This window comes from Scyliorhinus torazame, chromosome 10 (assembly GCF_047496885.1).
Source record: "Scyliorhinus torazame isolate Kashiwa2021f chromosome 10, sScyTor2.1, whole genome shotgun sequence".
Taxonomy (NCBI): Eukaryota; Metazoa; Chordata; class Chondrichthyes; order Carcharhiniformes; family Scyliorhinidae; genus Scyliorhinus; species Scyliorhinus torazame.
In genome coordinates this window covers 132844490-132866705 of record NC_092716.1, presented here as the reverse complement: position 1 = coordinate 132866705, position 22216 = coordinate 132844490, and positions in this window count along the sequence as shown.

Below are 22216 nucleotides of genomic sequence, written 5' to 3'. Positions count from 1 at the left end.
GCTACAAAGCGAAGCCGAGCAGTATCTCCAGCAGCAGCGCACCCCTCCCCGATGAACTCAATGCATTCTATGCTTGGTTCAAGCAGGAAACCAATGATCCACTATTGAGTGCCCCAGCAGCCCAGAACACACCCATACCCACCATCACAGCTTCCGAAGTCAGATCGGTCTTCCTGAAAGTGAACCCTCGGAAGGTGACGGGTCCAGACGGGATCCCTGGTCGTGCACTCAGAGCCTGCGCGGACCAGCTGGCAGACATCTGTAACCTGTCCCTACTCCGCTCTAAGGTCCCCACCTGCTTCAAGAAGACCACCATCATACACCGCGGTGCCAAAGAAGAACCAGGCAATGTGCCTCAATGACTACTGTCCGATGATCCTGACTTCAGTCGTAATTAAGTGCTTCGAGAGGTTGGTCATGAAGCGCATCACCTCCATACTCCCAGAACGCCTTGATCCACTGCAATTTTCATACCGCCACAACCGGTCCACAGCAGACACCGTCTCTCTGGCCCGATACTCATCCTTAGAGCATCTCGACAACAAGGTCTCCTACATCAGACTCCTATTTATTGACTACAGCTCCGCCTTCAACACCATAATCCCAGCCAAGCTCATATCAAAGCTCCAAAAACTTGGACTTGGCTCCTCACTCTGCAACTGAATCCTCGACTTTCTGACCCACAGACCACAATCAGTAAGAATAAACAACAACACTTCCTCCACAACAGTCATCAATACCGGGGGCCCGCAAGGCTGCGTACTTAGCCCCCTACTATACTCCCTGAACACAAGACTGCGTGGAAAATTTTGTTCCAACTCCATCTACAAGTTTGCTGACGATACGACCATAGTGGGCCGGATCTCGAATAACGACGAGTCAGAATACAGGAGGGAGATAGAGAACCTAGTGGAGTGGTGCAGCGACAACAATCTATCCCTCAATGCCAGCACAACTAAAGAGCTGGTCATTGACTTCAAGAAGCAAAGTACTGTATGCACCCCTGTCTGCATCAACGGAGCTGAGGTGGAGATGGTTAACAGCTTCAAATTCCTCAGGGTACACATCTCCAAAAATCTGTCCTGGTCCACCCATGCCAATGCTACCACCAAGAAAGCACAACAGCGCCTATATTTCCTCAGGAATCTAAGGAAATTCAGCATGTCCACATGAACTCTGACCAACTTTTACAGATGCACCATAGAAAGCATCCTATCGGGCTGCATCACAGCCTGGTATGGCAACTGCTCGGCCAAGACCGCAAGAAACTTCAGAGAGTCGTGGATACAGCCCAGTCCATCACACGAACCTACCTCCCATCCATTGACTCCATTTACACCTCCCGCTGCCTGGGGAAAGTGGGCAGCATAATCAAAGACCCCTCCCACCCGGCTTACTCACTCTTCCAACTTTTTCCATCGGGCAGGAGGTACAAAAGTCTGAGAACACGCACGAACAGACTCAAAAACAGCTTCTTCCCCGCTGTTACCAGACTCCTAAACGGCCCTCTTATGGACTGACCTGATTAAAACTACACCCTGTATGTTTCACGGATGCCGGTGTTATGTAGTTGCATTGTGTACCTTGTGTTGCCCTATTATGTATTTTCTTTTATTTTTGTTTCTTTTCATGTACTGAATGATCTGTTGAGCTGTTCGCAGAAAAATAATTTTCACTGTACCTCAGTACACGTGACAATAAACAAAATCCAATCTAAAGGATCACGGTCTGTGTTCAAGAAAGGATCGTAGTGGAACAGGGCGTGTGTTGAAGAGGAGATCTCGAAAGATTATGGTCTGTGCCATTATCATCCATATGTTTATCCAATAAACTTTTAAATGCCCTCAATGTTGGCGAGTTCACTACTGTAGCAGGTAGGGCATTCCACGGCCTCACTACTCTTTGCGTAAAGAACCTACCTCTGACCTCTGTCCTATATCTATTACCCCTCAGTTTAAAGTTATGTCCCCTCGTGCCAGCCATTTCCATCCGTGGGAGAAGGCTCTCACTGTCCACCCTATCCAACCCCCTGATCATTTTGTATGCCTCTATTAAGTCTCCTCTCAACCTTCTTCTCTCCAACGAAAACAACCTCAAGTCCATCAGCCTTTCCTCATAAGATTTTCCCTCCATACCAGGCAACATCCTGGTAAATCTCCTCTGCACCCGCTCCAAAGCCTCCACGTCCTTCCTATAATGCGGTGACCAGAACTGTACGCAATACTCCAAATGCGGCCGAACCAGAGTTCTGTACAGCTGCAACATGACCTCCTGACTCCGGAACTCAATCCCTCTACCAATAAAGGCCAACACTCCATAGGCCTTCTTCACAACCCTATCAACCTGGGTGGCAACTTTCAGTGATCTATGTACATGGACACCTAGATCCCTCTGCTCATCCACACTGTCAAGAACTTTACCATTAGCCAAATATTCCGCATTCCTGTTATTCACCCCACACTTCTCTACATTAAACTCCATTTGCCACCTCTCAGCCCAGCTCTGCAGCTTATCTATATCCCTCTGTAACCTGCTACATCCTTCCACACTATCGACAACACCACCGACTTTAGTATCGTCTGCAAATTTACTCACCCACCCTTCTGCGCCTTCCTCTAGGTCATTGATAAAAATGACAAACAGCAACGGATCCTTGTGGTACTCCACTTGTGACTGAACTCCATTCTGAACATTTCCCATCAACCACCACCCTCTGTCTTCTTTCAGCTAGCCAATTTCTGATCCACATCTCTAAATCACCCTCAATCCCCAGCCTCCGTATTTTCTGCAATAGCCTACCGTGGGGAACCTTATCAAACGCTTTGCTGAAATCCATATACACCACATCAACTGCTCTACCCTCATCTACCTGCTCAGTCGCCTTCTCAAAGAACTCAATAAGGTTTGTGAGGCATGGCCTACCCTTCACAAAGCCATGCTGACTATCCCTGATCATATTATTCCTATCTAGATGATTATAAATCTTGTCTCTTATAATCCCCTCCAAGACTTTACCCACTACGGACGTGAGGCTCACCGGTCTATAGTTGCCGGGGTTGTCTCTGCTCCCCTTTTTGAACAAAGGGACCACATTTGCTATCCTCCAGTCCTCTGGCACTATTCCTGTAGCCAATGATGACATAAAAATCAAAGCCAAAGGTCCAGCAATCTCTTCCCTGGCCTCCCAGAGAATCCTAGGATAAATCCCATCAGGTCCCGGGGACTTATCTATTTTCAGCCTGTCCAGAATTGCCAACACCTCTTCCCTACGTACCTCAATGCCATCTATTCTATTAGCCTGGGGTTCAGCATTCTCCTCCACAACATTATCTTTTTCCTGAGTGAATACTGAAGAAAAATATTCATTTAGTATCTCGCCTATCTCTTCAGACTCCACACACAATTTCCCATCCCTGTCCTTGACTGGTCCTACTTTTCCCTAGTCATTCGCTTATTCCTGACATACCTATAGAAAGCTTTTGGGTTTTCCTTGATCCTTCCTGCCAAATACTTCTCATGTCCCCTCCTAGCTCGTCTTAGCTCTCTCTTTAGATCTTTCCTCGCTACCTTGTAACTATCCATCGCCCCAACTGAAACTTCACACCTCATCTTCACGTAGGCCTCCTTCTTCCTCTTAACCCTCAAGAGTATTGAAAGTCAAAGAGATCTAGGAGTACAGGTCCACAGGTCATTGAAAGGGGCAACACAGGTGGAGAAGGTAGTCAAGAAGGCATACGGCATGCTTGCCTTCATTGGCTGGGGCATTGAGTATAAGAATTGGCAAGTCATGTTGCAGCTGTATAGAACCTTAGTTAGGCCACACTTGGAGTATAGTGTTCAATTCTGGTCGCCACACTACCAGAAGGATGTGGAGGCTTTAGAGAGGGTGCAGAAGAGATTTACCAGAATGTTGCCTGGTATGGAGGGCATTAGCTATGAGGAGCGGTTGAATAAACTTGGTTTGTTCTCACTGGAACGAAGGAGGTTGAGGGGAGACCTGATAGAGGTATACAAAATTATGAGGGGCATTGACAGAGTGGATAGTCAGAGGCTTTTCCCCAGGGTAGAGGGGTCAATTACTAGGGGGCATAGGTTTAAGGTGAGAGAGGCAAGGTTTAGAGTAGATGTACGAGGCAAGTTTTTTACACAGAGGGTAGTGGGTGCCTGGAACTCGCTTCCGGAGGAGGTAGTGGAAGCAGGGATGATAGGGACATTTAAGGGGCATCTTGACAAATATATGAATAGGATGGGAATAGAAGGATACGGACCCAGGGAGTGTAGAAGATTGTAGTTTAGTCGGGCAGCATGGTCGGCACGGGCTTGGAGGGCCGAAGGGCCTGTTCCTGTGCTGTACATTTCTTTGTTCTTTGTTCTTTGTTAACAAGAGATTCCACTTCCTTGGTAAACCACGGTTCCCTCGCTTGACGCCTTCCTCCCTGCCTGACCGGTACATACTTATCAAGAACACGCAGTAGCTGATCCTTGAACAAGCCCCACTTATCCAGTGTGCCCAACACTTGCAGCCGACTTCTCCACCTTATCCCCCCCAAGTCACGTCTAATGGCATCATAATTGCCCTTACCCCAGCTATAACTCTTGCCCTGCGGTGTATAATTATCCCTTTCCATCATTAACGTAAACGTCACCGAATTGTGGTCACTGTCTCCAAAGTGCTCTCCTACCTCCAAATCCAACACCTGGCCTGGTTCATTACCCAAAACCAAATCCAACGTGGCCTCGCCTCTTGTTGGCCTATCAACATATTGTTTCAGGAAACCCTCCTGCACACACTGTACAAAAAACGATCCATCTATTGTACTCAAACTATATCTTTTCCAGTCAATATTTGGAAAGTTAAAGTCTCCCATAATAACTACCCTGTTACTTTCGCTCTTATCCAGAATCATCTTCGCCATCCTTTCCTCTACATCCCTCGAACTATTAGGAGGCCTATAAAAAACTCCCAACAGGGTGACCTCTCCTTTCCTATTTCTAACTTCAGCCCATACTACCTCGGAAGAAGAGTCCTCATCTAGCATCCTCTCCACCACCGTAATGCTGCTCTTGACTAGCAGCGCCACACCTCCCCCTCTTTTTCCTCCTTCTCGGAGCTTACTAAAACACCTAAACCCCGGAACCTGCAACATCCATTCCTGTCCCTGCTCTATCCATGTCTCCGAAATGGCCACAACATTGAAGTCCCAGGTACTAACCCATGCTGCCAGTTCCCCTACCTTGTTTCGTATACTCCTGGCATTGAAGTAGACACACTTCAAACCACCTACCTGAACACTGGCCCCTCCTGCAACGTCAAATCTGTGCTCCTGACCTCTATACTCTCATTCTCCCTTACCCTAAAACTACAATCCAGGTTCCCATGCCCCTGCTGCATTAGTTTAAACCCCCCCCAAAGAGCACTAACAAATCTCCCCCCCAGGATATTTGTGCCCCTCAGGTTCAGATGTAGACCATCCTGTCTGTAGAGGTCCCACCTTCCCCAGAAAGAGCCCCAGTTATCCAGAAATCTGAATCCCTCCCGCCTGCACCATCCCTGTAGCCACGTGTTTAAATGCTCTCTCTCCCTATTCCTCATCTCATTATCACGTTGCACGGGCAACAACCCAGAGATAACAACTCTGTTTGTTCTAGTTCTGAGCTTCCATCCTAGCTCCCTGAAAGCCTGCCTGACATCCTTGTCCCCTTTCCTACCTATGTCGTTAGTGCCAATGTGGACCACGACTTGGGGCTGCTCCCCCTCCCCCCTAAGGACCCGGAAAACACGATCCGAGACATCATGTACCCTTGCACCTGGGAGGCAACATACCAAACGTGAGTCTCTCACGCTCCCACAAAATCTCCTATCTGTGCCCCTGACTATAGAGTCCCCAATTACTAATGCTCTGCTCCTCTCCCCCCTTCCCTTCTGAGCAACAGGGACAGACTCCGTGCCAGAGGCCCGTACCCCATGGCTTACCCCTGGTAAGTCCCCCCCCCCACAAGTATCCAAAGCGGTATACTTGTTTCTCAGGGGAACGATCACAGGGGATCCCTGCACTGACTGCTTTTTCCCAGTCCCTCTTACAGTTACCCACCTATCTCCAATCTTTGGTGTAACTAATTCCCTGAAGCTGCTATCTATGACCCCCTCTGCCTCCCGAATGATCCGAAGTTCTTCCAACTCCAGCTCCAGTTCCCTAACTCGGTCTTTGAGGAGCTGGAGATGGCAGCACTTCCTGCAGGTAAAATCAGCAGGGACAGCAGTGTTGAAGAGGACATTGAGGAGGTTCTGGATCTGTGTTGAAGAGGATGTCGAGGAGGATCATGATCTGTGTTGAAGAGATGGTGCAGAAGGATCGGGACCTGTGTTGAAAACGAGGTTGAGTAGAATCCGTGTTTGTGCTGAAGAGGACATTGAGGAGGATTACAGTTTGTGTTGAAGAGAAGCTAGAGGAGGATTAGGGCTGGGGCAGAAGAGAACATCGAGGAGGAATACGGCATGTTTTGAAATGGAGGTCATAGTGAATCAGGGCCTGTGTTGAAGAGGAGGTTTGAGGAGGATCAGAGTCTGTGTTGAAGAGCAGGTTGAGGTGGATTATGAGCTAAGTTCAAGAGGAGGTCGAGGAGTTTCAGGGCCTGTGTTGAAGAGATCAAGCAGGATCACGGTCTGCGTTGAGGGGAAGGTTGAGGAGGATCATGCTCGTGTTGAAGAGGAGGTTGAGGAGGATCAGGTTCTGTGTTAAAATGAAGGTCGAGGAGGATAAGACGCTGTGTTGAAGAGGATGTTGAGAAGGATCAGGTTCTGCGTTGAAGAATAACTTAAGGAAGACCAGGGTCTGTGCTGAAGAGGCAACCGATGACGATCATTCAAGAGAAGGTTGAACAGGATCAGGATATCTGTTGAAAATGAGGTCGAGGAGGATCAGAGTCTGTGTTGAGGAGGAGCTCAAGGAGGATCAAACTACATGTTGATGAGGAGTTTGAGAAGGATCATGGTCTGTGTTGAAGAGATGGTCAAGGAGAATCAGGGCCTGTGTTGAAGAGGAAGGCTAGCAGGATCAAGTTCTATGTTGAGGAGGAGGTCGAGGAGGAGCAGGCTCTGCTCTGTCTTGAAGGGGAACTTGAGGAGAATCGGGGATTTTGTTGAAGAGGTGGTCGAGGAGGATCAGAGCCTGTGTTGAAGAGAAGCTTGAGGAGGATCAGGGTCTGTGTTGAAGAGGAAGGTCGAGGAGGATAATGCTTCTGTTTTGAAGAAAAGGTTGAAGAGGATCAGTAACTGCATTCAAGAGAATTTCAAAGAGGACCAGGGCATGTGTTGAAAGGAGGCCGTGAAGGATCATGGTCTGTGTTGAAGAGAAGGTCAAGAAGGATCGGGTTCTGTGTTGAAGAGGAGGTCAAGCAGGATCACGGTCTGTGTTGAGGGGAAGCTTTAGGAGGATCATGCTAGTGTTGAAGAGGAGGATCATGGTTTGTGTTGAAATGAAGGTCGAGGAAGTCGAGGAGTATCAGACTCTGTTGAAGAGGATGTCAAGGAGGATCAGGGTCTGTGTTGAGGAGGAGCTCGAGGAGAATCAGACTACGTGTTGATGAGGAGTTTGAGAAGGATCATGGTTGAAGAGAAGGTCAAAGAGGATCAGGGCCTGTGTTGAAGAGAAGCTTGAGGAAGATAAGGGTCTGTGTTGAAGAGGAAGGTTGAGGAGGATTATGCTACTGTTTTGAAGAGAAGGTCGAAGAGGATCAGCATCTGCGTTCAAGAGAATTTTAAAGAGGACTAGGCATGCGTTGAAAGGAGGTTAATAAGGATCAGGGTCTGTGTTGAAGAGGTCGTGGAGGAGGATGAGGGCCTATGTTGAAGAGAAGGATCAGGTTCTCTTTTGGAAAGAGGTTCATGGAGGTTCAGAGTCAGTGTTGAAGCGAAGGTCGAGGAGGATCAGGGCCTGTGTAGAATAGAAGCTTGAAGAGGCTCAGGGCTGGTGTTGAAGAGAAGGTCAAGGGAATCAGGGTCAGTGTTGAGATGTTCGAGGAGGATCAGAGCAGTTTTGAAGATGAGGAGAGACAGGATCACTTTCAGAGAGCTTTCGAGGAGAGTCACAGCCTGTGTTGAAGTGGTGGTGAAAGAGGATCATGGACTGTGTTGGAAGAGGAGATAAAGAAGGATCAAGGTCTGTGTTGAACAGGAGGTCGAGGAGGATGAGGGCCTGTGTTGAAGAAAAGGTTGAGAGGATCAGGGCTGGTGTTGCAGAGGAATTTGAGGAGGCTCAGGCTCTGTGCTGAAGAAGTGTCCTGGAGGATCAGGGTCTGTTGAACAGGAGGTCGAGGACCTGTCAGTGTCTACTGAACAGGAAGATCGAGGAGAATCAGGCTGCTGTTTTGAAACGAAGGTCGAAGAGGATCAGCATCTGCATTCAAGAGAAGTTTGAAGAGGATCAGGGCATGTGTTGAAAATGTGGTTGAGGAGGATCAGGCTCTGTGTTGGAGAGAAGTTCAAGAAGGATCCTGGTCTGTGTTGAAGAGAGGTTAGTAGTGGAACAGGGCTTGTGTTGAAGAGGAGGACAAGGAAGATTAGGGTCTCCGTTGAGAAGATGATTGAGGAGGATAAGGGTCTGTGTTGGAAAGGAGGTCAAGGAGGATTATGGTCTGTTGAAGAGAAGTTTGAGGAGGGTCAGGGCTTCTGTTGAAGAGGAGGGCAAGGAAGATCAGAGTCTGCATTGAGAAGATGATTGATGGGGACAAGAGTCTGTGTTAAAAAGGAGGTCAAGGAGGATCAGGGTAAGTGAGGTGGTTGAAAAGGCTCAAAGTTTGTGTTCAAAAGAAAGTCGAGGAGGATCTGTCTCTGTTTTGAAGAGAAGGTCAAGGTGGATCACGTTTAGTGTTGAAGAGATGGTTGAGAAGAATCAGGGCCTGTGTTGAAAGATAATGTAGAGACTGATCAGGGTCTGTGTTGAAGAGATGTTCGAGAAAGATCGGGGCCTGTATTGAATATATGGTTGAGGAGGAGCTGGGTTCGTGTTTAAGAGGACGTGGAGGAGGATCTGGGTCTGTGTTGAAGAGGATGTCAAGGAGGATCATGATCTGTGTTGAAGAGATGGTGGAGAAGGATTGGGACCTGTGTTGAATACGAGGTTGAATAGAATCCGGGTTTGTGTTGAAGGGGACATCGAGGAGAATCACGGTCTGTGTTGAAGAGAAGCTAGAGGAGGATCAGGGCTGGGATAGAAGAGAACATCGAGGAGGAATAAGGCATGTTTTGAAATGGAGGTCGCGGTGAATCAGGGCCTTTGTGGAGGAGGAGGTTTGAGGAGGATCAGAGTCTGTGTTGAAGAGCAGGTTGAGGTGGATTGTGAGCTATACTCAAGAGTAGGTCGAGGAGTTTCCGGCGTCTGCATTGAAGAGGAGGTCAAGCAGGATCACGGTCTGCATTGAGCGGAAGGTTGAGGAGAATCATGCTAATGTTGAAGAGGAGGTCGAGGAGGATCAGATTCTGGTTGAAATGAAGGTCGAGGAGGATCAGGGTTTATGTTGGAGAGAACGTCGAGGAGGAATACAGCATTTTCTGAAAAGCAAGTCATGGAGAATCAGGACCTGAATTGAGGAGGAGGATCAGAGTCTGTGTTGAAGAATAGGTTGAGGTGGATCATGAGGGGGCAGCACGGTAGCACAAGTGGATAGCACTGTGGCTTCACAGGGCCAGGGTCCCAGGTTTGATTCCCCGCTGGGTCACTGTCTGTGCGGAGTCTGCATGTTCTCCCCGTGTCTGCGTGGGTTTCCTCCAGGTGCTCCGGTTTCCTCCCACAGTCCAAAGACGTGCAGGTTAGGTGGATTGGCCATGATAAATTGCCCTTAGTGACTAAAAAAAGTGAGGAGGGGTTATTGGGTTGCGGGGATGGGGTGGAAGTGAGGGCTTAAATGGGTCGGTGCAGACTCGATGGGCCAAATGGCCTCCTTCTGCACTATATGTTCTATGGTCTATGTTCTGTGAGCTATGTTGAAGAGTAGGTTGAGGTGTTTCAGGGTCAGTGTTGAAGACGAGGTCGAGGAGGATCACAGTTTTTGTTGAGAGGAAGGTTTAGGAGGATCACGCTAGTGTTGAAGAGGAGTTCGAGAAGGATCATGGTCTGTGTTGAAGAGAAAGTCAAAGAGGGTCAGGGCCTGTGTTGAAGAGGGAGGCAAGCAGGATCAAGTTCTATGTTGAGGAGGAGGTCATGGAGAATCAGGCTCTGCTCTGTCTTGAAGGGGAGCTTGAGGGGTATCGGGCCCTTTATTGAAGAGGATGTTGAGGAGGATCACAGCCTGTGTTGAAGAGAAGCCTGTAGAGTTAAGGGTCTGTGTTGAAGAGAATATTGAGGAGAATCAGGGTCTGCATTGGAGAGGAAGGTTGAGGAGGATTATGCTACTGCTTCAAAGCAAAGGTTGAAGAGGTTTAGGGCTTGCGTTGAAGAGACAATTGAAGAGGATCAGGGCCTGTGTTGAAAAGCTGAGGAGGATCAGGATCTGTGTTGAAGAGGACAAAGTGGATGAGGGCATGTGTTGAAAATGAGGTCGAGGAGGTTCAAGGTCTGTGTTGACGAGGAGGTTGATAAGGATCATTGTCTGTATTGAGGAGAAGGTCGAGCAGGATCAGCACCTCGGTTAAGAAGAAGTCGAGCAGGATCAAAGCCTGTGTTGAAGAGAAGCTTGAGGAGGATGATGGTCTTTATTGAAGGGGTAGGTCGAGCAGGTCAGGCTACTCTTTCGAAGAGAATGTTGAAGAAGATCAGTGTCTGTGTTGAAGAGAAAGGAGAATTGTTATGGGTCAAGGTTTAGAGAACCCCAAAGTGTATCATGGAGTTCACCTGACCCACAGCTTTTAATAGATTGTGGTATGGGGAGCACACGGCCCACTCTACCGGTGTGGTACAGCAGAAATGGAAAAGTATTTTTAAAAACAGAACAATGTTTATTCTATGAACTCAAGTTAACCCTTTTTAAAACAAACAGTGAATATCTTAGCAACCATTAATTCAAATACAACCCCCAAAGAGTACAACACTAAGTAATTCTTTAAGCTGTCCTTTTAACATCCAAAAGACTTAACAACCTTTTCGCAAAAGCACATCAGGGTTTACATTCAATACTGAAAACATTTAAATTTCTGAATTCACCAAATGATCAAGAGATAGTGCTTCATGGCAGAGAGATCAACAGTACAGCTGCTTTGTCTGACTTCAGCTGCAACACTGAAAAACGAAACCAAAAAGACAGAGACACACCCAAGCTTTTCTCAAAGTGAAACTAAAAAGCAGAACCAGAGCTCAGCTCCACCCACACTCGAACATCACTGCAGTAACATGAGCAGCTAACCATTTCTTAAAGCGACATTCTCATGACAGAATCAGGTTCATTGTTGAAGAGGAGGTTGAGGAGGTTCAAGGTTTGTGTTTAAGAGCTTGTCAAGAAGGATCATGGTGTGTGTTGTAGAGATAGTAGACAAGCATCAGGGCCAGTGTTGAAGAGGAATTTGTGGAGGAGCATGATCAGTGTTAATAATTAATACTCTTTATTGTCACAAGTAGGCTTACATGTACACTGCAATGAAGTTACTGTGAAAAGCCCCTAGTGGCCACACTCCTGCGCTTGTTCGGGTACACAGAGAAATTATTCAGAATGTCCAAATTATCCAACAGCACTGTCTTTCGGGACTCGTAGGAGGAAACTGTGTTGCGAGTTTCTTTTACTCTGTCTTTTCTGTGGCTCTGTTCCAATTATGGCAATCAGTGAGTTTGCCCTTTTTATGTCATCTATGTCCGAAAGCTTAGAGTCGATAGAATGATACCACCACAGGTTCAACCGGCTATCGATCAAAGAGCCAAACACCAGTTAGTTAGTTTAAGGTCAAGGGTACTTTATTTACACACAATTAGTCATGCAACATAAATCCTACTAGTTAACTGCACCTATCAACTAAGACAACCTGGACTTAACTTCGGGCACCCGGCTTAGGTCAGAAACAGTGGCTGCTGTTCAATTCTGGATCTCTCGGGTTCGAAGGAGTAACTGCTGCTCAGCTGGGCTCATCCATCTGGTAGCGGGTGTTGAACTTGGACTCTCTCCTGCTGTTGCTGCAATTGGCGATGGCCGTGACCGGCGTACAAAGGCCAAGAGAGCGCGAACATATGGCAAACTCTTCTTCTTATACTCGGGAGGTTTCCGTGCTCTTTTGGGCGGTCGTTCGATTTCGATTTGGGCCTTACTAATTGGGTGATCCCTGATCACTCTGTTCGATTCCTTAGCCAATAAGTGGGCGGGGATCTGGATGGCTGGGCGTGTCCCAAGTGGTCACTGACCTCATTGTTTGCGTTTCCCTTGAACAGGGAGTGGCGCCGAAATGTCTGGGAGTGTCCCGGTTGCTTGAGTACCAGTCCTTTGTTTTGGTGAAGATGGGTCATCAAATGCTAATCGGCACCATTAAAATGCTAATTGGACGGAGTTTCAATACCGTCTGGATTTTGTGCTGACAAATATGCATTTCAGGCTCTGAGCCTGCCTGAGTCCTGCCTTGTCCATTTTACCCGCCAGGCTTTGCAAGTTTCTCTGTACCTAGTTGGAAGTGGCCACCCCAGATGGCTACAACTGGATCACCCGGAGGAAACCCACGCAACACGGGGAGAACGTGCAGACTACGCACAGACAGTGGCGCAAGCCGGGAATCGAACATGGGACCTTGGCACTGTGAAGCCATAGTGCTAACCACTATGCTACTGTGCTGTGTTGAAGTGAACACCGAGGAAGGTCAGGGTCTGTGTTGAAGAGAACGTTGTGGAGGATCAAGGTCTGTGTTGAAGAGAAAGTCAAGGAGGATCATGGTCTGTTTTGAAGAGGAAGGTAGAGGAGGATCAGGGCCTGTGTTGAAAAGAAGGTCAAGGAGAATCAGGGCTTGTATTGAGGAGGAGGAATGAGGAGGATCAAAGTCCTTGTTGTAAAAGTGGTCGAGGTGTATCATGGTCCATGTTGAAGAGAAGGTCGAGGAGGATCAGGCCTTCTTTTCAAAAGGATGTCGAGGAGTATAAGGCTCTGTATTGAAGAGGAGGTTGAGAAGGGTCATGCCAGCTTTGACAAAGAGTCACCGGACTCAAAACGTTAGCTCTTTTGTCTCCCTACAGTTGCTGCCAGACCTGCTGAGATTTTCCAGCATTTTCTCTTTCGTTCGAGAAGGGTCATGGTCTGTGTTGAAGAGAATATCGAGGAGGATCAGGGTCTGTTTTGCAGAGCAAGGTCGAGGAGGATCAGCGTCTGCGTTCAAGAGAAGGTCAAAGAGGATCAGGGCATGTTTTGAAAATGAGGTGACGAAGGATCACAGCCTGTGTTGAGGAGGTCGAGGATGTTTAGACTGTTGAAGAGAAGGTCGAGAAGGATCATGATCTGTGTTGAAGAGAAGGTAGAGGTCTATCAGGGCCTGTTTTGCAGAGGAGTTCTCCCAGGTTCATGGTCTGTGAAGGAGGATCAGGGTCAGTGTTGAAGAGGAGGTTGGGGAGGCTCAGCATTTATATTGTAGAGAAAGTCGAAGAGGATCAGCTTTTGTTTTGCAGAGAAGGTAAAGGAGGATCATGGTCTGTGGAAGAGATTGTCGAGATGGATCATTGTCTAAGCTGAAGAGATGGTTGAGAAGGATCTGGCCGGTGTTGAAGAGGATGTCGAGGCTGATCAGGGTCTGTGTTGAAGAGGTGGTTGAGAAGATTCAGGATCTGCGTTAAATGCGAGGTTGAGGTGGAGTAGTGTCAGTGTTGAAGGGGACTTTGAGGATGATCCGTGCCTGTGTTGAAGAGAGTGTCGAAAAGGATCATGGTCTGTGTTGAAGAGATGGTTGAGAAGGATCGGGACTTGTGTTGGATACGAGGTTGAGGAGGGTCCCTTTGGAGAGAAGTTGGAGCAGTGCCAGGTTCTTGGTTGGAGAGAAGGTCGAGGTGATCAGGGTCTGAGTTGAAGAGGATTTCGAGGAGGACCTGGGTCTCTACTGAAGCAGAGGTCGAGGAGGATTAATGTCAGTTTTGAAAAGGAGGTGGAGGAGGATCAGAGCCTGTGTTGAAGAGGATCAGTGTCTGTATTGAAGAGGAAGGTCGAGGAGGATCTATGTACTGTTTCAAAGAGAAGATGGAAGAGAAGTTCGAAGAAATTCAGGGCATGTGTTGAAAAGGAGATTGAGGATGATCAGGGATGGTTTTGAACAGGAAGGTTGAGGAGGCTCAAGCTACAGTGTTGAAGAGGAGGTCGAAGAGGATCAAAGTCTGTGTTGAATAGGGGATCAAGGAGATTCAGGGCTTGTGTTGAGGAGGAGGTTTCAGGAGGATCAGATTCTGTGTTGAACAGGAGGTCGAGGTGTATCATGGTCTATGTTGAAGAGAAGTTTGGGGAAGATCAGGGTTTGTGTTGAAGAGGAGGTGAGTGGGGTCAGGGTCTGGTTGAGAGGAAGGTTTAAGAGGATCAGTTTAGCTTTGATGAGGACGTTGAGGAGGTCAGGTCTGTGTTGAAGAGAAGCTTGAGGAGGTTCAGGGACTGCGCTGAAGAGAAAATAGAAGAGGATCGGAGTCTGGTTTTAAAGAGGACATTGTGGAGGATAAACATCTGCTTTCAAGAGAAGGTTGAAGTTGACCAGGGTATGTGTTGAAAATGAGGTCAAGGATGACCAGGACCTGTGTTGAGGAGAAGGCCGAGGAGGATTAGACTCTGTTGAAGAGGAGGTCGAGAAGGATCATGGTCTGTGTTGACGCAAAAGTCGTGTACGATCAGGGCCTGTGTTGAAGAGGACTTCAAGGAAGATCAGGGTGTCTGTTGAAGCATACGTCGAGAAGGATCAGTGTCAATGTTGAAGAGGTGGTGGAATGTATTAGAGCCTGTGTCAAAGAGAAGCTTGAGGAGGATCAGGGTCTGTGTTCAAGAGAAAATTGAAGAGGATCAGGATCTGTACTGAAGAGGAAGGTCGAGGAGGATCAGTGTACTGTTTTGAAGAGAAGGTGGAAGAGGACCACCATCTGCATTCAAGAAGTTCAAACAAGATCATGTGTGGAAACAAAATTTGAGGAGGACCAGGGTTTCTTTTGAAAGGGTCGTCGAGGTGGGTAAGGCATGTGTGAAGAGGAGGTCAAGGAGGATCAGGGCCTGTGTTGAATAGAAGCTTGAAGCAGATCAGGGATGGTGTTCAAGAGGTTGAGGAGGATCAGGCTCTGTGTTGAAGACGAGGTTGAGGAGAAGCAAGGTCTGTTTTGAAGAGGAGTTGAGAAGGGACTGGATCTCTTCTAGAGAGACGTTCATGGAGGATCAGAGCCTGTGTTGAACAGGAGAAGGAGGATCAGGGTCCGTGTTAAAGAGCAGTTTAAGAAGGCTCAGGGTTTGTGTTGAAGGGAAAGTTGAGGAGGATCAGCGTCTGCTTAGGAGAGAAGGTTGAGGAGGATCAGTGTCTTTATTGAAGAGGTTGTTAAAATGGATCATGGTCTGTTTTCTGTCTGTGGTGAGGCATTGGGGTGAAGGTTTTGGCTATGGATCAGCATGTCCAAGGCCTGGGGCATTCTGTGCATGCTCTGGTCGAGGCCCGGGACAGGGTTGCTGACTCACAGGCAACCATGTGCGAGAGCCACCTGAAAATTGCAGCGGCACTTCTGAGCATGGCCCAGTCACAGCGGGCCATGGCTGAGAACGGCAGCAGCATTGCCCAGGCGCTGGCCGACATGGCGCAGACACAGAGGGAGGTGGCCCAGTCCCAGAGGGTGATGGCACAATTACTGGCTGATGTGACAGACCCAGAAGGTGGTGGCCCAGTCATGGGTGATGTGGCACAGTCCCAGGCGATGGTCCACTCCCTGCGCTCCATGGCCACGAGCAGACTCTGATCGAGGCCAGAGCGGGCCACTCGGACTGGTCGCGCCAAGTGGTGGGCAAGCCTCAAGGATAGCTCGCACCTGGGTCCCATGGAGTAGCCCGGGGGCCACTGGGCACCCCGAGGGAGGAGGAAATGATGGGGTCCGTACCAGTGACTCTCGTAGAGGTGCCAGATCACCACAGCACCTCGGACTCCCCTCCCCCGTCCTGTCCCTGGTGCATCTAATGTGCAGTGGGCAGAACAGGGTGACACCATGCCACCTGGGACACCCAAGCAGAAGCCGAGCCCATCCAGGTCTGGCCGCCCCAGAAGACGGCCGCCAACGGGGACCCAGGTCATAGGGTGGGAATCACAGCAGGCTGCCACAAGGCCAGAAAGTTAGACACCATTTAAGTCAGCACGGGTGCAGGGCACAGATTAGTTATAGGGGCGAGGGCACGTATCTTTAAATATTTATGCTTATTAAACATCTGTTACCACCGTTACAACCTGCCTCGGTGCTCTGTCAGATGGGTGAGAGGGGTGGGCTGGTCTGGGCTTGCCAGAGAAGGGTTTCGTGGGTGGGGGGGTTATTGGGTGGCATTGTGGGTGGCCTGAGTGCCCCAGCCTCCTCCCCACCACTGTCACCCCGGGGATTCGATGGGACCGTGTGATGGAATGGCCAGCTCCCATGCAGGGATCACGCAGGTGGATGGTGGAAAGTGCTACCGTGGGCAGGAGTCAGACGTTGTCAAATGATGCAGTGCAACAAAGCTCAACGCAGAACGGGTTGTCATCATCCCCCGACCCACTGTTACTGCCAACCCAGAACCTATAGTGCGGCAGGTATATGTCACGGAGGGGGTTGTACTTGTGGGGGCCACGCGGGGAGGGGGGCGGGGGGGTGCAGTGTCCGTGCCCTTGGCCAGTTCTCCCTTTCAAATCGGTAATCTTGTAGGCGATCAGAGCTTCCCGTGCACATTGGCCTTGGTGCACATATCGAGCGGCCTCCTATGACTGTCTGGGCCCCACGTGCTGCCCATCCTCGCACTCCCCCGCATCCCCCTTGTCAGACATGGACTGGTGTTCTTCCTCTCCTCCAGCACGTTGCCCATCTCCTGCGTGATGTTGTGGAGGATGCACAGGCCACCACGATGCAAGTGCCCCTCTCAGCATATTACTGGAGGGCCCCTCCAGAGCAGTGCAGGCACGTGAACTGCATCCTCAGGAGGCCGAAGCACCGCTCGATCAAACTCCTGGTTGCTGCATGGGTGGCGTTGTAGTGGGTCTCGGCGTCAGTCTGTGGCCTCTGGATAGGCGCCATCAGCCACTGCGGCAGCGGATGACCCCTGTTGCCGAGAAGCTAACCCCCCAATGACGGGGGTGGGGGAGCATCTAAAACATGCCGGGAATCATGGAGTGTGCCAGGATGAAGGAATTGTGCACACTCCCTGGGAATCGGGCGCAGACATGCATGATGCGCAGCTGATGGTAACATATCAGCTGCATGTTCATCGAGTAGAAACTCTTTTGGTTTGTGTAGAGCGGCCTGTCATCTGCAGGTGCCCGTAGGACCTGGGGCATCCCGTCAATGGGGCTGGCTTAGCACACTGGGCTAAATAGCTGGCTTTTAAAGCAGACCAAGGCAGGCCAGCAGCATGGTTCAATTCCCTTACCAGCCTCCCCGAACAGGCGCCGGAATGTGGTGACTAGGGACTTTTCACAGTAACTTCATTGAAGCCTACTCGTGACAATAAGCGATTTTCATTTAATTTCATGGCGGTGAACTCCTCTGCCCCGGCATTCTGGTGGGCTCGGTCCACATGGAAATGGATGTATTCAGCCGACTGGGCATATGACAGCGCAGATGCGCCTGTGCATCGAGCTCTGTGAGATCCCGGATGTCATGATATTCAAACATACATCATAACACATACATAATGATAGACAGAGCAATGGACCAATTAGCACACATAACACGACAGCCAATCACAGACAAGAGCAGACACAGTATAAAACAAGAAACACGACACTTCCTGGGCAGTCCATCTGGAGACGGCACAGGGCCAGGACCTCATAGCAAGACACTCACACAGTCACAACGTGCTGAGTACCAAGTTTGATGTATAAATAGTTTAATGGAATAAAACTGCATTGTACCAATCGCAACCGTGTTGGTTCGTCTGTACCTCAGAGCACCCAACACTTCACCGGACAGGTCGCCACTCGGTGCCCGGAAGGACACCGTGGCGTAAAGGTTCAGGGCGACCGTCACCTTGACGGCCACCAAGGGCAGGTGTCCTCCGCCATTCCCCCCATGATGCCAGATGCACCATGAGAGCAGATATGGTGCACTGTTCCTGTGCTCGGCCGGAGTCTTCGACGGCATGCCCGGTCCGGCAGGTCCTTGAATGACAGGCGCTGCCGGTACCCATGAGGCTTCATGCAGCGCCTCCTTTGCACCTCCTCCTCAGCCTGTTGGGCGGCCGGCTTTCCATCCTGGACGGTGGCCTCCTGTTCCTCTGGGGCATGCTCCGCTGCTGCATGTTCGCCTGTTGCATGCTCGACTGCTGCAGCTTCCTCCACCTCGAACAGATCCGGTGCGCACAACCGCAGTGCATCCACCAAGGCTTCAGCGACAAGGAGGAAGGGCACCATTGCTGGTTGTATTCCAATATCCATTCTCTGCAAAGGGTGAAAAGCAGACATGATAGCATGGTGCATAATACCCACCCCCATGCCCAACCATGTCCACCGGGCTACACAGTGGCCTCAGTTGGCACTGTTGCATCTGCTCTCATATGGCGGCCCCCCCAGCCACACATCCCTGGCCCCGTCGGTGCCTGGCACCATGGGGACCTCTGGCCTTGGCACCAGTCCCTGCTTCCAGGGGTAGTCGGCTGGCGCTGCCCTTGCCAGTGGTACGTTTCGCAGCCCCGCCCGGTGCCCCCATAGCGACTACAGTGGGCGTTGCCTTGGGGGGGCCGCCTGATGCCCTGCCACCAGGTGGCGGCTGTTTGGGTGGTGGGGGGGTATGGCGGAGGGTGGGGTGGGGGCTGGGTGTACCCACAAGGCCGGTTTCACTCGGAGTACCAGGGGCCAAGGTGGGTGGCGAGTGCAGTGTGCAGCAAGATGGTTGCCTTGCAGGCCGAGGCATGGGTGGTCCATGCCTGGGCACCGCCTCAGTCCCGTGGGTGGTCACCCCGGCCCCAAGGCTCTTCCACCCATCACCAACCCTTCCCTGGCCCTGGCAGGACCTCCCCCATCCTAGCCAGCCCAGCCAGTGTCTGGCCTGGCAGCCCACGGTCTCACCATCCGTGTCCTACCTCCTCTCTCTCCCTCACCAGCCATGTCGCTGGCTTCATGATTTTTAAAAGTACAAGTGAACCGGACCGTCAGGAATTCGGTCCATTGGAGGCGGAGAATCGCGGAGGCCACGGAGAATATTGGGTCGGGCCCGCTAATAATATGCAAATGGCATTTACTGTATGTGCGTTCTGGAATGAATTGACGCCACTGTCGAGGCGACGGAGAATTGAGATTTGTCGTGAAATCGGCACCCGCCGTGATTTCGGCATCAAAACCGATTCTCCGCCCAATCGCGTTTCCCAATTTCGGTGTTGGCTGATGGAGAATCCCGCCCAGGCTATCAACATAAGTTGTTGTTGTAATAGTAGCAGTTTAATAATCACATGGAACAGAAGGGGGAGCTGCAGGTTCTCATAGAGTTTCAAAAGAGAAGTATGACTGGGAACTGAAACAGTCCCTCTGTCAACATCTGCCAATCACCAAATTATACAGATTAGCAATAAGGCTGCACACTGCTGTGCACCCTGACTACTCCGTATCAGTACCTTTGCTTCTCAATTAGCAAATCATTGATTACCGTCACACTTCAGAGACTACAGCGTGTAACCTAGGCTGTCATCCTAGTGCTGATGTAATCCACATTGTCAGAGGGTCAGTACTGAGGGAGAGCTGCATTGTCATTCGGTCAGTACTGAGGGAGTTCTGCACTGTCAGAGGGTCAGTACTGAGGGAGTTCTGCACTGCCAGAGGGTCAGTAATGAGGGAGTGCTGCACTGTCAGAGGGTCAGTACAGAGTGAGCGCTGCATTGTCAGAGGGTCAGTACTGAGGGAGTTCTGTACTGCCAGAGGGTCAGTACTGAGGGAGTCCCGCACTGCCAGAGCGTCAGTACTGAGGGAGTGCTGCACTGTCAGGGGGTCAGTACTGAGGGAGTGCTGCACTGTCAGAGGGTCAGTACAGAGTGAGCGCTGCATTGTCAGAGGGTCAGTACTGAGGGAGTCCCACACTGCCAGGGGGTCAGTGCTGAGGGAGTGCTGCACTGTCAGAGGGTCAGTACAGAGTGAGCGCTGCATTGTCAGAGGGTCAGTACTGAGGGAGTCCCGCACTGCCAGAGCGTCAGTACTGAGGGAGTGCTGCACTGTCAGAGGGTCAATATTGAGGTAGTGCTGCATTGTCAGAGTGCCAGTACTGAGTGAGAGCTGCACTGTCAGAGGGTCAGTACTGAGCGAGTGCTGCACTGTCAGAGGGTCAGTACTGAGGGAGTGCTGCACTGTCGGAGCGTCAGCACTGAGGGAGTGCTGCACTGTCAGAGGGTCAGTACTGAGGGAGTCCCACACTGTCAGAGGGTGAGTACTGAGGGAGAGCTGCACTGCCAGAGGGTCAGTACTGAGGGAGTGCTGCACTATGAGAGGATCAGTACTGAGGGAGTGCTGCACTGTCAGAAGGTCAGTACTACGGGATGCTGCACAAACTTCTACAGATGTGCAATGGAGAGCATCCTATCCGGCTTCATCACAGCTTGTTATGGCAACTGGTCGGCCCAAGGTCGCAAGAAACTGCAGAGTGTGGTGAACTCAGCCCAACGCATAACGCAAACTTGCCACCCCCACATTGATTCTGTCTACACCTCTCACTGCCCCAGGAAGGTGAACAGCACCTATAGAGACACCTCCCACCCAGGCATTGCCTTCTTCCAGACCCTTCCATCAGGCAGTAGGTACAGAATGAAATGAAATGAAAATTGCTTATTGTCATGAGTAGGCTTCAATGAAGTTACTGTGAAAAGTAACATGTGTCGCCACATTCCAGTGTCTGTTCGGGGAGGCTGTTACGGGAATCGAACCGTGCTGCTGGCCTGCCTTGGTCTGCTTTAAAAGCCAGCGATTTAGCCCAGTGTGCTAAACCTGCCTCTGAAGACTCGCACATCCAGACATAGAAACAGCTTCTTCCTCACAGCAACAAGACTCCTCAACGACTCCCCCTTGGACTGATCTGTTCCCTGTAAGAAAACAATTCACGACACCTGAGGCTGCTCTTGCTCATGTATTTGCTTTATTTGGCCCCTTGTTCCGCACTGTAACCAATCACTGTTTTGTCGATATACCATTTGTCAATGTTCTCTGTCGATTATTCTTGTATCTACGATGTATGTACTGTGTACGTTCCTCGGCTGCAGAAAAATACTTTTCACTGTACTTCGGTACATGTGATAATCAATCAAAACAGTCAATCAATCAATCACTGTCAGAGAGTCGGTACTGAGGGAGTTTTGCACTGCCACAATTTCCATTCTGAGCGAGTGCTCCATTGTTGGATGGTGAATGTTGATGGAGTGCTGGAATGCAAGAGGGTCAGCACTGAGAGAGAGCTGCACTCTCGGAGGGTCAGTACTGAGGGAGTGCTGCTCTGTCAGAGGGTCAGTACTGAGGGAGTGCTGCTCTGTCAGAGGGTCAGCTCTGAGGTACAGCCGCACTGTCAATAGGGTCAGTACTGAGGGAGTGACGCACTGTCAGAGGGACAATTCTGAACGAGTGCTGCACTGTCAGAGGGTGAGTACTGAGAGAGTGCTGCACCATTGGAGGGTCAGTACTGAGGTAGTGCTGTACTGACAGAGGGCCAGTATGGAGGAGGTGCTGCACTGTCACAGAGTCCACTGTGAGCGAGTGCTGCATTGTCGGAGGGTCAATGCTGCCGGAGTGCTGTAATGTAAGAGGATCAGTACTGAGGGAGCTGCACTCTCGGAGGGTCAGTGCTGAGGGAGTCCCGCAGTATTAGAGGGACAGTGTCATGATATTGAGGTAAACATCATAGCACAAACATACAGACATACTGATGGACAGATCAACGGACCAATCAACACACACACAACACCACAGCCAATCGCAGGCAAGAGCACACACAGTACAAAACAGGGAAGACAACACTTCCTGAGCATTCCAGCAGGAGACAGCTCAGGGCACAGAGCTCACAGCAAGCCACTCAGACATCCACCATGTGCTGAGTGCCACTACAAGATAGTATTAGGAATAGGTGCACAGATTCTAGGGTTATGATGGAACCTCAGTAACCAGTTTACCACTGTA